This window comes from Emydura macquarii, unplaced genomic scaffold (assembly GCF_026122565.2).
Source record: "Emydura macquarii macquarii isolate MOO-44397 ecotype Brisbane River unplaced genomic scaffold, CSIRO-AGI_Emac_v2 contig_1253, whole genome shotgun sequence".
Lineage (NCBI taxonomy): Eukaryota > Metazoa > Chordata > Testudines > Chelidae > Emydura > Emydura macquarii.
The window spans coordinates 96797495-96811477 of record NW_027131390.1 but is presented as its reverse complement, the minus strand read 5'-3'; the positions used below and the strand labels follow the sequence as shown (position 1 = coordinate 96811477).

Genomic DNA, 13983 nt, shown 5'->3' with positions numbered 1-13983 from the left:
TTCAGATGCATAACAGATGCATGGCACTTTGAATACCTAATCCATAATGCTGGTTTAATGTTAGTCTTTGTGCAGGAATATATAACTAATTTGCACTATGAATTTTCAAACTTAAGTGGACATTTTATCTTAATCATTATATAACTAGACAGTTTAAAATTCAAGATTTTAAAGCAATCATAAGTCAAAATAAAAAAGAATAAGTTATCGCATAATAATATCTTACGATGTCGTGTAATTCTCTGTGGTCTATGCATAATATTAATTTGCTGTTTGAAAGTTATCAGAATAATTCTTCCTTACTTGTTTATATCAAAGTATTTCAATAAAATAGAGTAAGATCTGCTTAGCTGGGCCTTCAGAGTTACATAAGTGGAATCAGAGTTTGTTCTGTTTAATCAAATAAATTGGTTCTTGTTGAATGACAACAGAATATTTTTTTAATTTGTTTCAAATGATCTGCAATGCTTTGTATTCATGGAGTAGCTTGAAAAGAAAAAAGAAATAGATTGTCATTTGAATTTCAAATGTCTGGTCCACCCAACATATAAATGAATATTTAAACATGCACAGTAAAGTTAAACTTTACATTTTGAAAATATTCCTATTTGCAAAAATCAGAATTATACAGCCATGACCTTTAAAATGAAATAAAGAATTTCACTTAAATGCACAACATGCAAGTGGATGTGGTTTACAATCTCAGGAAAACTCCAGTGACAAAATTATCATACATAATAGATTGGCCTGTTTTTTAAAATATATTTAAATTTGAGAAAGAAAAACTGTTCAGAAAGTCTGCAAATAATATGCTTTTGCACACATATTAATTTGTAAAATGTAATAGCAGTTATTACTTGTGTATAACGAAGTATATCAGTCTGTGTTATAGAGACTATTTTAATTAATAATTTATTGAAAAAGTGATTGCACTGTAATTTTAAACTGCAGGTCCTGATTTCACATAGGCAACACATATTAGTGGGTATCTCGTATACTCTCAAAATGGATATTCAAGGTTCTCCATATGGATGGGGATCAAGAAGGGTGCCACAGGGTCGTCCTCCTCTGCGTATCTGCTCTGATTGGTTATCTGGAACATGAATCACAGGAATGTTGGGGTCACTGGAACACCTCTGTGATCCATTGGTTAATTTTAGGCTTTCCAAGAAAAAAAAATGTTGACATAAGGTAACCCCACAGAAAGGTTTGCTTTTAATTTTGATTTGTATTAGTCCCTGATAGCCCTAGTCCTTTTGTTTCAAATGATCTGCCATGTTATTTATTCATGAAGTAGCTTGTAAAGAAAAAAGAAATAGATTGTCATTTGATTTTTAAATCTCTGGTCCACCAAACAGACAAATGAATATTTAAACATGCACAGTAATGTTAAACTTTATATTTTAAAAATATTCCTAATTGTGAAAATCAGAATTATACAGCCACGACCTTTCAAATGAAATGAACAATTTCAGTTAAACGCACAACATGCAAGTGGATGTGATTTACTATCTCAGGCAACCCTCTCCCGCCCTTTAGTACTTTCTACGCCCACTTTACTCAGGCATAATTCCCATTAATTTCAGTGAGATATATCAATGCCTAACAAGTGGGAAAAGGGTTTAATAAGACCCATAATTTGTGTATAAATGGGTGTAGTCTATTCGTGTTTAATTTGGACAAGAATTCTGAAACAAATTGCCTCCAAGCAAAAGCCAGATATTTAAACTATAATACTCAAATTTCTTAAAGGAACTATAATGTTCCTTTAAAACAGAGAGGGAGAATTTAAATTAGCATACCACCACCTTCCCCCAGATACTGTCTTTGTAAGAAATCCAAAGACAGCTCTTCTGTCAGCCCTATAGGCAAAAGTGGTTCTAAATATTACAGTAAGAGTGAAACTAAATTGATCGCAAATTAATAAGCCCTTTGTCTATAATACAGATAAAAGTATTTGGTGTGAGAGTTTTATGTGCTGGGGGGGAAAAGGTCAATCAAAAAACCAACAAACAAGGAAAAAAGCAAAGAGAAGAGAGAAAATTCTCTGTTTATATGAGACGGTATAAAATAAGATGTTTTTATAAATAACATGTTTGTCCGTAACATAAAATATTCTATTTAGTTTCCTCCCAAAACAAAGTGGAAAGGAAGGTAAAAATAATTAGTATATCAATAATAAAGCAAATGTATTTACAAACTATAGCATGCTTCATTGAGACAAAGCCAATATGAACCTTATATTTTCTTTGACTAATATGTTAATGATTCAGATTATAGGCTGAACCAATTATGAGTTAGGATTACACTGAAAGTCATGTTTCTACCAAAACAAATTTTTATTGGATTTTCATGTTGATGTAACATGTTTCATGTTATTGGATGTTTCATGATGGTATTTAACAATAAAAAAAAAATGTAAAGGCACTAATAATGCCCGTCTGTAAATGGAAAAAAGGAGATGATGCAAAATAGACGTAGTGGAGAAAAAAGAGAAAAGAAGAAAAGGCCAAGATAAGGAAGTGCAATGACTTGTATTCCACTGTTCTAAAATGTAGCAAAGAATCAGTCTTGTTCTAAATGTTTCTGTGAAATCTGAATTAAATTACATTTTTGTGGTGTTGCACTGCATCTTATAGGCATGCCCCGGTGGTTCACACGGGATGTTCATTTGCATACAGAATTAAGGGCCAGTATTTATGGGCAGGGAACACAAACTGGCTTTTATTTTCTATCCTGCCTCCTCTATCTCAGAGAAGGTTTGGCATTTGGTGTTTTAAAGAGAAGCCTGGCAGCAATTATACTCCACAAACCTCTGTGCCTTCTCTCATTCCTTTTCAAGAACCTTCCTATGGGACCCTATAGATCAGAGGTAGGCAATAGTAGGCTGGGGGCTGCATCTGGCCTTCCAGATCATTTTATTCGGCTCACCAATTGTTAACAGATGATTTATTCTGCTGCGACATTTCTTATTTATCATTTCTCAGTATTTTTTTCTGTGATCTACTGTGAATAATAAGCTCCTGTTTCAAGTGGAAGATCTACTAGGTGGAGTAATTCTGCACTTCTTTGGGTTATCATGAAGTGCACAACTATTCTGCATGAAGCATTTATTAAGTTAGCCTCATTACATGGAACAACAAAGGGTGCAGATATTTGTGGTGTAATTCAGGAGGCTGCTGCAGATTTTGGAGGAGTGGAAAAGTTATCAGCTGTCTCTACAAATGGAGCACCTGCTGTGCATGGAGCAAAGACCAGGTTTGCAGGTTTATTACTGCACAGCGGGGGTGGATGAATGCACAGCCCAGCACTACATTCTTCTGTCACTGTATGGAAAATCACTTAACATTGATCATTTCATGAGTGTGCTCATAAAAGTTACACACTTGATCTGAGGTAGCAACACATCACTGAGTCACTTCAAATTTGTCGCTGTTCTTGAGGAAGTGGATGCAGAGCACAGTGATTTGGAATTGAACACTGAAGTGCAATGGATCAGTTGTAATAAATGCCTTGAGAGATTCTTTGCAGTTCAAAAGGGATTGTTGCCTTTCAGAAAAACATGGAAGACTCAGTTTTGCTTTGTGACATGGCGTTCTTGACTGACATAACCAGACATCTGAATCATTTGAATCTGCAATTGCAAGGCATGGACCAGTCTGCGTCAGACCTTCTTCCTCACATGGATGACTTCCAAAGCAAGCACACACTTTTTAAGACTCACCTGTTGCATTTGGATTTTGCATATTTTACAACATGTGCTGCACTTTCATTGGAACTGCAAGTGCACAAGTCAGAATTTAGCAGGTACACTACTGACACATTTAACAAAAGCTTTAAGGATTTTGAACATTTTCAACCTCACCTGATTCCTTTTTAATAATCCACTAGCAACTGTTGTCAATGACCAGCCTTCTGAATTGCAACTAGCACTGTGTAAACTGCAGGTTGATCCTTTCTTTGTTGCAAAGAAGAATGAAGGGGGCATTCAGTTTTGGAAACGGCGTCTTGAGTCCCCTTTCTCAAATCTGAGGAAGTGGTTGCTCGAATTGTGTTCTATGTCTGAGAGTACTAACATTTGTTAAAGTGACTTCTCTACTCTGAATCATTTCAAGTCAATGGAAAGGAACTGAATGACCAAGGAAACAGCTTTCCATTTTATTGAGGTTGGATGCAGTAAACTTGCTATAGAAGAGCCATTCTCAACATACAGGAAGGCTCTCGCTCAAATTTCACATTGACTAGCAAGATACTATAATGATTAGAAGCATCAGAGGAAAAGCATTGAGAACGATCTTTTTATTTTTTATTGTCATGTATTAAATCCATGCTCTTCTGCACATTGAAAAAATATTAGTGAAAAATTTACATATGAACTGTTTTAATTTATTTTTTTAAAGGTTGTGCTATAAGAGGGTTTATATATAAGAACACTTCAGTTTCACATTTTTAATACATGGTTAACATGGTGTGTTAACACGTATAGTAACAATCAATTCTGAGTTATGCAATATCAATTCTTTTTAAAAAAAGCATGGTCTGCCAAAGGGTTTTAGTGGATTTTGTGTCCCTGTACTACCTTAACGTTGCCTATTCCTGTTATAGATGCACTCTGAAGTGGGGTTGGAACCCACAACACTAAGCGTGAGAGTTTTAAAGATAACAGAGGTGGATGTGTTAATTTACTGTTCAAACAGAGCTCATCATAGGCACTGGATATGCATCGTAATGTGCAATGTATCAAAATCAGTGCATGAGGTTCAACTCAAAGAAGGGCATCTCACAGCAGGTATCAACAGTTAACAATGTTCCACATATACAGTAGTTTGTTCCTACTGATAATTATTCACTAAAGATAGTCAGAACCACTTCTGAAAAGTTGGGAATTTTCTCCAACTGATTTGCTTTACCATTAAAAGGCCAGATTATTCAGACTAAATATATCTAAAAATCCATTTGTGAAGACTATCGTTATTTATTTGTTTATAGCTCCCAAGTGTTGGGCATTTTGGCACTCTTTTTTTTTTAACCTTTAAAGTTTTCTGAAACCCTTACTCTTAGCGTCATTTGCACCATAATATGGCTTGCATTTTACATACACAGCAAAGCAAGATTAAAAAAAATAAAAAGCATTCAGGGAACATTTCGGTCCCAAAAAATAATTAACAGTTGGAATGTTGAGGGAGAATCATAACAAAGACTGAAGTTTGGGAAGTGATTGTATACTGTATAAATAGCCTGTTATATCATAAGAAGGGCAATGAATAAATTGACACGACTGGAAAGGGAGTTTCTATCACCGGTGCTGGAATTAAGTGTGCGGGGTGCTACCACACACCCCTAGATTGAAGTGGTTTCCGCTATATATAGTTCAATGGTTCTCAACACTCCCATTATAAAAATTGTTCCAGCACCCCTAGTTTCTTTCATTAGCCCAAAAGAGAGGTCGAAAAAGTATGAATTTGTATTTGACATTCAAGGAAAGAGAAAGCATTGCTGTGTCTAATGCATTAAGACAGCTGTCTGGTTAATCCTAGTTAAAACATTATCCTATAATTCTACTAGAGTGCATCTTGATTTACTGTAGATCTCCAAAGAAATGGCATGTATGCAAGCCCGATACACCTAGTCTATGTGATCTGCCGTATTAGTGCCAGTCACATAAACTAAATTAGGAAACCGAGACAGATAATAAATTACATTTAATTAGAGCCTGATTCAATTGCCACTAAAATCAATGGGCTCCAAAGTAGTTTGCAAATTTAAAGGAGACAGAATGCCACAATGTCTGCTTCCTTCCTCTCTCCCTCCATCACAGGAGATAAGCTGAGGGGTCTGGCCTATGAGTTATGGTTCAGCAGAGAATAGCAAGGGAAGTCTCATTGGTTTCATAACTAAGGTATTTAACCTTCAGCTAGTTCCCATTGTTTTGTTCTGAGGGGTAGTTTGACTTACTGAGCCCAAAAACACAAGGCTGAAATGTGGAGATCCTTATACAGGTGACCAAAACCCTCTAGAATGGCTAGCTGAATCTCATACAACCCAAGACCCTCATTCTATTCCCACTGAATTCTGTGGAAGCTTGGCCATTGATCTTGCTCCTGTTGAAATCAGTTCCCCCAACTGGAGGGTATTACACAGCTCAGCTGAAATCTGGCAGGTGGCTTTGCTTTGTGTTATACAGAAAATAAAAACACTACAGACAAGAAATGAAGAAAAATCTGCAGGGAGAATTTAGATAAGCAGAATGCAATGAGTAGGAATGAATTTTGGCCAGAGCACCCTTACCCTTACAAATATTTCTCTTGGATATTTATAAATTAATAAGTGCATCAGGATTGCAGTTTTGCTTCTGATCTTGGGAGCATAATAATGACTTCCCACAAGATGCTGTGGTGTTTCTTCAGATGGAAAGATTGTCTGTAACGTATTCAAAGCTGGAGAATATCTATAAATGATTATGACATTGTAGACATCTATTACTGCTTAGAAACTCAGAGTAGTCCCTATGAAGGAGTAGCATTTTATATAGTCCTAAACTAGTATTTAGGAAACCAAACAAATAATGAGACTAACCAAAAATATCATTGGTGGTGAACAGTCTATGTCAAGCAAATAGAATCTATAGAAACTCATCCAGTTCTTGTTATGAACTTGTTATTCTAACAGTGGACTGAAAGATATATGACAGATAGCCATCTGACAGTGGAATGATCTTACCATCCTTGCACTAGAATCTGACATCCTTTAAAAGTATTATAGGCAGGGCTGGTAGCACTGTCTATTATTTATGTTGCCTGTTAACTTTCCATTATAAGACCTGTATTTGGTGGTTTATAACTTTACCAAATTTTAAATGGACTGGTGGGGCAAAGAGACTGAGATGAGGGGCTGAGGGAGGGAGAAGAAGGGAAGATACACAGACTAGATGAGGAGCTCAGGGAGGGAGAGAGAAAGAGACTGGATGAGGAGCTGGAAAAAATAATATATGATCATATAATTAAAAACTATTAGAATGCATATGCACAAGGCAGCCAAATCAAGGTTACACAAACCTTATGTTCTTTTAATGTAGTTTTCATGTGTGCAATATACATATATCTATAGTCCACACACATTTGCAGAAAGCAACACAGATCAGTCACAATGTTTACCTGGGAGGACTTAGCACTTGTAAATGTATTATTTTGGGAAGATTTCATTTACCCGTTACGTCATTCTCAGCTAATAGTAAAAAGGCAATACGATGGGTCTGACTAACTTCATATTCATAGGTTTTACAGTAAGGTGAATCTACTGACTTTAGTAGACGTGTTCTTGATTTACACCTGTGTAAATGAGATCAGAATCAGGCCCTAGCAAATTACATGCAAATTATCTATTTATGAGGACAAAACTCTTTTTTTTAAAGAAAAATTCCAATTTAAAATATTTAGCAATTTGCTTCTGGTCATAGAAGCACGTTGTTCTCAATGAACTGTGAGAAAGAATGCTGGCAAGGCCAGAATGCAATCGTATGCTAGGCATACTGAGAAATGGAAAATAATGTCCCCTGGCTTATCACTTGATTATTATTATTATTTGTACAGTGCCAATAGTTTGCTAGGCATTTTATTGTAGTATTGAACGTATCTGGTCTTTACTGTGCTCTTTGGAGATGGGTGGTTGTCTTGGCAGTTTGGATAGATATCACTAACTGCTATAAGGCCTAAGGTTCATATGCACTTGCAGGATCAGGATTTGATGTTACATTAATAGTAAAATGAGTTGGGATAGCTTGTGACTTGCACAGTCCCTAGAGAGGTGTTTGGTTACATGAGATTTTACACATCTGTCAGCTAATACAGAAATCCAAATGCAAAATGCAGCATTTGGAAACATTAGGAATATTTGTAATACTCCCTAGAGGTCCTTGGAACTGCAGAAAAGTGATTTTGTTACCACTTCCTTTGGTGTAAAGCTTTCCAGTGAATTGGCTATGTTTTATTACTGTGAATTTTCCATTCAATTTGTTTTCTAAAGAAGATCACTTAGAAGGGTAATGTACACATATCATCGTCTAACTAAGTTAACTTGGGAAAAAAACAAAGAGAAAATTATTCTGTAATCTTTGACCCTTATAAATCTAGGGTGAATACCCTAGAATCCTACAAGATACTTTCTTTACCCATAATAATCGTTATTGCCAAATTCTGACTTAGTCATATGTCTCTGACCATTGAAATTTAACAAGCTTCCCTGCATCAACAGAATTATGTCTTGTTCTCTGCAGAATCAGATAATGAAGTTGCTCATTAAAAATAATGAGCTGCCTTAGTAATGAGCCCTGATCTACAGCGTCTGTCTGTGAAATATCTTCTTTTCAATTGAAAGATAATTAGATTCAATTGAGGGCCCCAAGTTGGGATATGAAAGGTAACCACAAAATCATACTTAATTATGCAAACTGAATACTTTGAGAATAAAGTTGCAAAGATAGAGGATCAGCTATAAAACAGTATTACATTTAGTCTTTAAATATAGTTGTTGGTAGATGCTAGTGAAAACAAATAGGGAATTCCAAAGTCATTATGTAAAATTCTCCATCAGTGAATATAAAAGTGGTGTTCTAAAACACAGGCAGACATGTTCAAATTTCGCTGCCTACAGACATCTTCATGCATATTTAAACTGAGTAGCTTGATTTTCAGCAGCGTGGAGCCGCAGTGATATGCAGTGACTTCAGTAAGTGTTGAAGGAGCCTGACCCCATCAAACAAACAAACAAAATCACACTATTTATCATACACAAATGGTTAAATGTGGATTTTGGTGCCTACTTGAGGCACCCAAAGTTTGAACATTTTAGCTGTAGTTCTTACCTGAAAGGCTAAGATCTTCAAATGTATCAATCCAACTCAAAGCAATGGTAGTCTTTCTATTTATTTTTTAATTGGGTCCTAAATTGTTTTCTCCAAATCAGATATTTCCAGTTCTGAATGTTTTAAATATTCATTTTTCCTTAGTCACCTTTTTCCCAAAAATGAAAATTCTTTTACAGAGACCATATGAGTGTTAGGCTGCAATTTCTTTAAACTAAGTTATCAGAGAAATGAAAAAAGAAACATCTGCATTGCACTTTCATAAAGGCAATAATCAGATTTCCAATAGATAAATTACTCAGGCTTGAGCCTCAGATTCAATAACATGAGTATGAATATTGCTAGGGAACACAGAGGGGCAAAGATATTATCTCTATTAAAATATCAGTTAATATGCTTCATTTCTAAGTTCTCCCCACATAAAAATTGTAATTTCCTTCTCTGCAACATAGACTCACAGACTCTAAGGTCAGAAGGGACCAATATGATCATCTAGTCTGACCTCCTGAACAACGCAGGCCACAGAACCTCACCCACCCACTCCTGTAATAAACCTCTAACCCATGACTGAGTTATTAAAGTCCTCAAATCATGGTTTAAAGACTTTAAGGTACAGAGAATCCACCAACAAGTGAGCCGTGCCCCATGCTACAGGGGAAGGCAAAAACCCCACAGAGCCTTTGCCAATCTGCCCTGGGAAAATTCCTTCCCAACCCCAAATATGGTGATCAGTTAAACCCTGAGCATGTGGGCAACAGGCCATAGCATAAGGTTCCCTGCATAAGGTCTGCCTGTGATGCTGACCACAAGATTAAAAGAAAAGCTTCCTAAATGTTCTCTATTAGGTTTGTCCTGAGAAATGTTCTTCTTCACTGTGGCTAGTTGTGTTTGCCCCATCTGGATGTGTCAAATATATTTTGCATTTGAAAGAGCATTTTGTTTAAAAGTGCTGCAGACATAATAGAATAATGATAGGAAAAATTTACAGTACACTTATGGAATTCAAGATAAATAATTTACAGGACAGCATAAAACTGAACAAAAGTAGATGTTTATGGAACCATGGTTCATATAGTTTGCATTTATTAGAGCAAGTAGCATAAAAAGTTAGTAGACTGTTCTACAGTCCACCAGGAGGTATATCAGGGTGCAGAGCAGTAGTATCCTGCACACATGCCTTCAGACCAAAGAAGTGAATGCATAACTCTAGAATCACACACCATGCAGTATATTCCCACATTTATAAAAATTAATTTACATAAGTGATTGGGAAAAAAAAAGGTAATTTTATCTGATGTAAAACCTGTTAACATAGTGCATAAACATTACCTAAATAAGTAATAATTGCAATAGCTGCACTAAATTCACTTCTCAATTTTTCCCATTTGTACAGGGTTGGAGGTGTCCATGATTCTTTGCCACTCCTTCCAATTCATAGCACTGGTTCAAGAGTTTTGGAATCCCAGTTCTTTTTCTCTTTATACTTCTCTTGACAGAGTCTTCGCACCATATCCTCTGTCCTCCACATCCTTTCTTGTTTTCCTCTTCCTCCAGTGCTTTCTTTGCTTGTCATTCTTCTCCCATTTTTATCACATGACCAGCACACTTCAAATGTGCGCTCTCCAGCTTATCTATTATTGTGAGTCTGCAGTTCATCTTCCCTCCTAATTTCTTCCTCTCGTGCTCTGTCTACCCTCCATTTGTCTGACATTCTCCTCAGTTTATTATTTTCTATGACCTGTATCTTTTTTTCTTCCAGCTCCATAACACCCACCATTTCCACACCATACAGCAGGCAAGGACAAACAAACAAACACACAGCATACACTCATCATATTAGTTTATTACTTAATTGCCAGTCCCTCAATATTCCTACCACCTTTTTCACTGTCACACTAAATAATAAACAAAATAAATTATAAATAAAAAGAATGCACGTATAATTGAGAGCTAAACATTTCAGTTGTCAGATTAAAAACAATCCACAAGAACATATTTATTTACACTCAGTATGTAGGTTGCTTTTTCAAATGTCCTGATTCCCCTACTGCTCTAGTCTCATCCTCACTGCACTGATGCTATCACATACATTAGTCAATTAGGCCTAGTGTGTCCGTTTCCAATTGGCCATTTCACCTTCTTGATTTCTTGGTTGGGAGAAATAAAGGCGTTTTATTTGCATTATGCAATCTAGAAGTCACCAGATGGTACTACTGCAGATTTTAGGATTTTGCTGCTGCCCAACACCATAGTTTCTGATTGCCTTCCTTGTAAAATCAAGATGGCCTTGCTAGGTCTCTCTAAATGAATGACTAAGCAGTTAATTCTTGAAATAAATTATTGTTGTCACCTATAATGCAATGCTTTTTAAATTCTAAGTATTTCTCCAGTAAAGACCTATCTAGCAGAATCTCTCACAAGAAACTTTTTCTTATGTACAACTGCTTTCTTTAGATTATACCCACACAAGCTTACAAAACATTGCATGATGCCAACTATTACAACACCATGTTTGTCTTTATCTCTCACCAGCTGCACTGTCTTTATGCAAAGTCTATGAATTCACCATTACTACATTTCTACCTAGAGCATGTAAAAACAGAAGTGACAATGGAAAGCAGGTTCTGAGGTTATCAATCAACATCTTCAGTTCATGACAGAACTTCTCCAATTCAATTCACAGACAGCCTCCGAGACGATCTGTAAATGTTTGTTGTTAGATGGAAGGTACCAAATTAACAGCCTAGAGATAAAGTCTTCTGTCTAAAAACAAGTATAGAAAAAATAACCACGAGGGATAGATAACCTGGTAGGGTCCAAGCCTCTCTGTGAGGCAAACAAAGATGATAATTAGCACTGGTGGGTTTATTATGAAGATACCTCTTCACCGTGAAAGAACTAGATGGTGGCCACCTTCACACTCAAAAATGCTCACAAGAAACCCTATAATACATCTTCGGCTGTCCATCAGACACAAGATATTGAATTATAATTTACAAGTAGATTATTCTCCACAATTTTTATGTCAGAATATATTTTTGTATCTGTTCTGTCTCACTTTGGGCCAGTTCTGGCAAGATGCTAAACATGAACTCAGTGCCTACCACAAGGCCCTCAGCCACCTTGCAGGGTCAAAACCTTTTTCTGCCCAATCAGAGGAAGAATGGCCCAGTGGTTAAGACACAAGCCTGGGATTCAGGAGACTTCGGTTGAATTCCCTGCTCTGCCACAGACTTCCTGAGCAATCTTGGGCAAGTCACTTAGTCTTTGTAGTGCAGATCCTCATCTGTAAAACCACACTGCCCTTCTTCACTCAGGTGTTTGAGGATATGTACATTAAAAGTCTGAAAGACCCTTAGATACTATGGTAATGGGGACTACTAGGTACCTGTGTTTGATAGGTAGATATGAAATGAGAATTGATTACGGTTGCTTTAGAAAGGAAAGGCTAGAATCTGTGTGCAGTAAAATACCTAATGCCTCAGTATTCCCATTCTGGTATTTAAACAGGAAATTGAAAATATTGTTGTGTGTGTCCAGACTAAGACATAGGGCCACCTTGATGTTACATTGTGTCCACTTAATTCAGCAGGGTAACTGTTAACACCATAAGGAGATTTAAAAGTAGAAACGAACAAAACACAGTAGCAAAGGCAGGAAAGTTCAAACTACGTTTAAATCATTTCCATAAAATACTCATTTTTTCCTGATTTGAAAATTTTTCTTATAGAATCATAGAGTTGGAAGGAACCTCAGGAGGTCATCTAGTCCAACCCCCTGCTCAAAGCAGGACTAACTTCAGCTAAATAATCCCAGCCAGGGTTTTGTCAAGCCGCAAAGATGGAGATTCCACCACCTCCCTAGGTAACCCATTCCAGTGCTTCACCACCCTCCTAGTGAAAAACTTTTTCCTAATGTCCAACCTAAACCTCCCCCACTGCAACTTGAGACCGTTGCTCCATGTTCTGTCATCTGCCACCACTGAGAACAGCCTAGCTCCATCCTCCCTGGAACCCCCTTTCACGTAGTTAAAGGCTGTTATCAAATCCCCCTCATTCTTCTCTTCTGCAGACTAAACAAGCCTAGTTCCCTCAGCCTCTCCTCATAAGTCTTGTGCTCCAGCCCCCTAATCATTTTTGTTGCCCTCCGCTGGACTCTCTCTAACTTCTCCACATCCTTGTTGTTGTGGGGGGCCCAAAATTGGACACAATACTCCAAATGCGGCCTCACCGATGCTGAATAGAGGGGAATAATCACTTCCCTCAATCTGCTGGCAATGCTCCTCCTAATGCAGCCCAATATGCTATTAGCCTTCTTGGCAACGAGGGCACACTGCTGGCTCATATACAGCTTCTTATCCACTGTTACCACAAGGTCCTTTTTTGCAGAACTGCTGCCTAGCTCATCGGTCCCCAGTCTGTAACTGTGCATGGTATTCTACCATCTCCAAAATGTATAATCCTCTCTGTTTGGGAGAAATAAGCAGGTGATCCAGCTAGTGTATTTCCACTGTTGACTATTTGTCTATTTAATTTAAAAATAAAAGCTGATCAGAGATATAAAAGTTTAAAACAAAATCACTGGCTAAATATAGCCAAACATCCTTTGTGCAACAGTGGAAAACAGATCTAAATGTAAGATTAGTAGCAGTTATCAAATACACTGCAGAAAGATGGAAACAGACCTACACAATTTAATTCAGTTGGCAAAAGTGTAAGCACCTGAACATTCCTTTTCAACATTTTAAAGGGTCATTTTTACTTTTTGTGGATTAGGCTTTCATTATTAGTTGCAAAACATACAGTAATAGAAAATGCAATTTTATCTTTTTTAATATTCATTTTACATTTGCCTGCTTTTTTAATCATTTGCTTCATTGATCACTTACTTGGTTAATTTCACTGAATTATTGTATTGAACCATAGAATATTATATTTCTATCTGTGAGCTGAAAAAGGTAGTTTATTAGAGAATTTTAATAAACTGTGTCTGTGGTCAGGAAACCTTATAAAATGTTCTACAATGTTTACCATGGATTGAAAAGAAGAGGTATTTTGGAGGTAAATATATATAGTTACCACTACATACACATTCATTAGAGCAGAGGGAGAATACTCTCAAAT

The 13983-nt window shown here is 36.6% G+C and overlaps 1 long non-coding RNA gene across 1 annotated transcript in view; it reads right to left on the bottom strand.

Moving 5' to 3' along the window:
- Positions 1-454: 454 nt before the first annotated feature.
- LOC137154228 (uncharacterized) overlaps positions 455-13983 on the bottom strand; it is a 266528-nt gene continuing 252999 nt past the window's right edge. The window contains exon 3 of the long non-coding RNA XR_010920169.1: positions 455-1093. This is a non-coding gene — a long non-coding RNA (uncharacterized lncRNA). The remainder of the gene's footprint in view (positions 1094-13983) is intronic.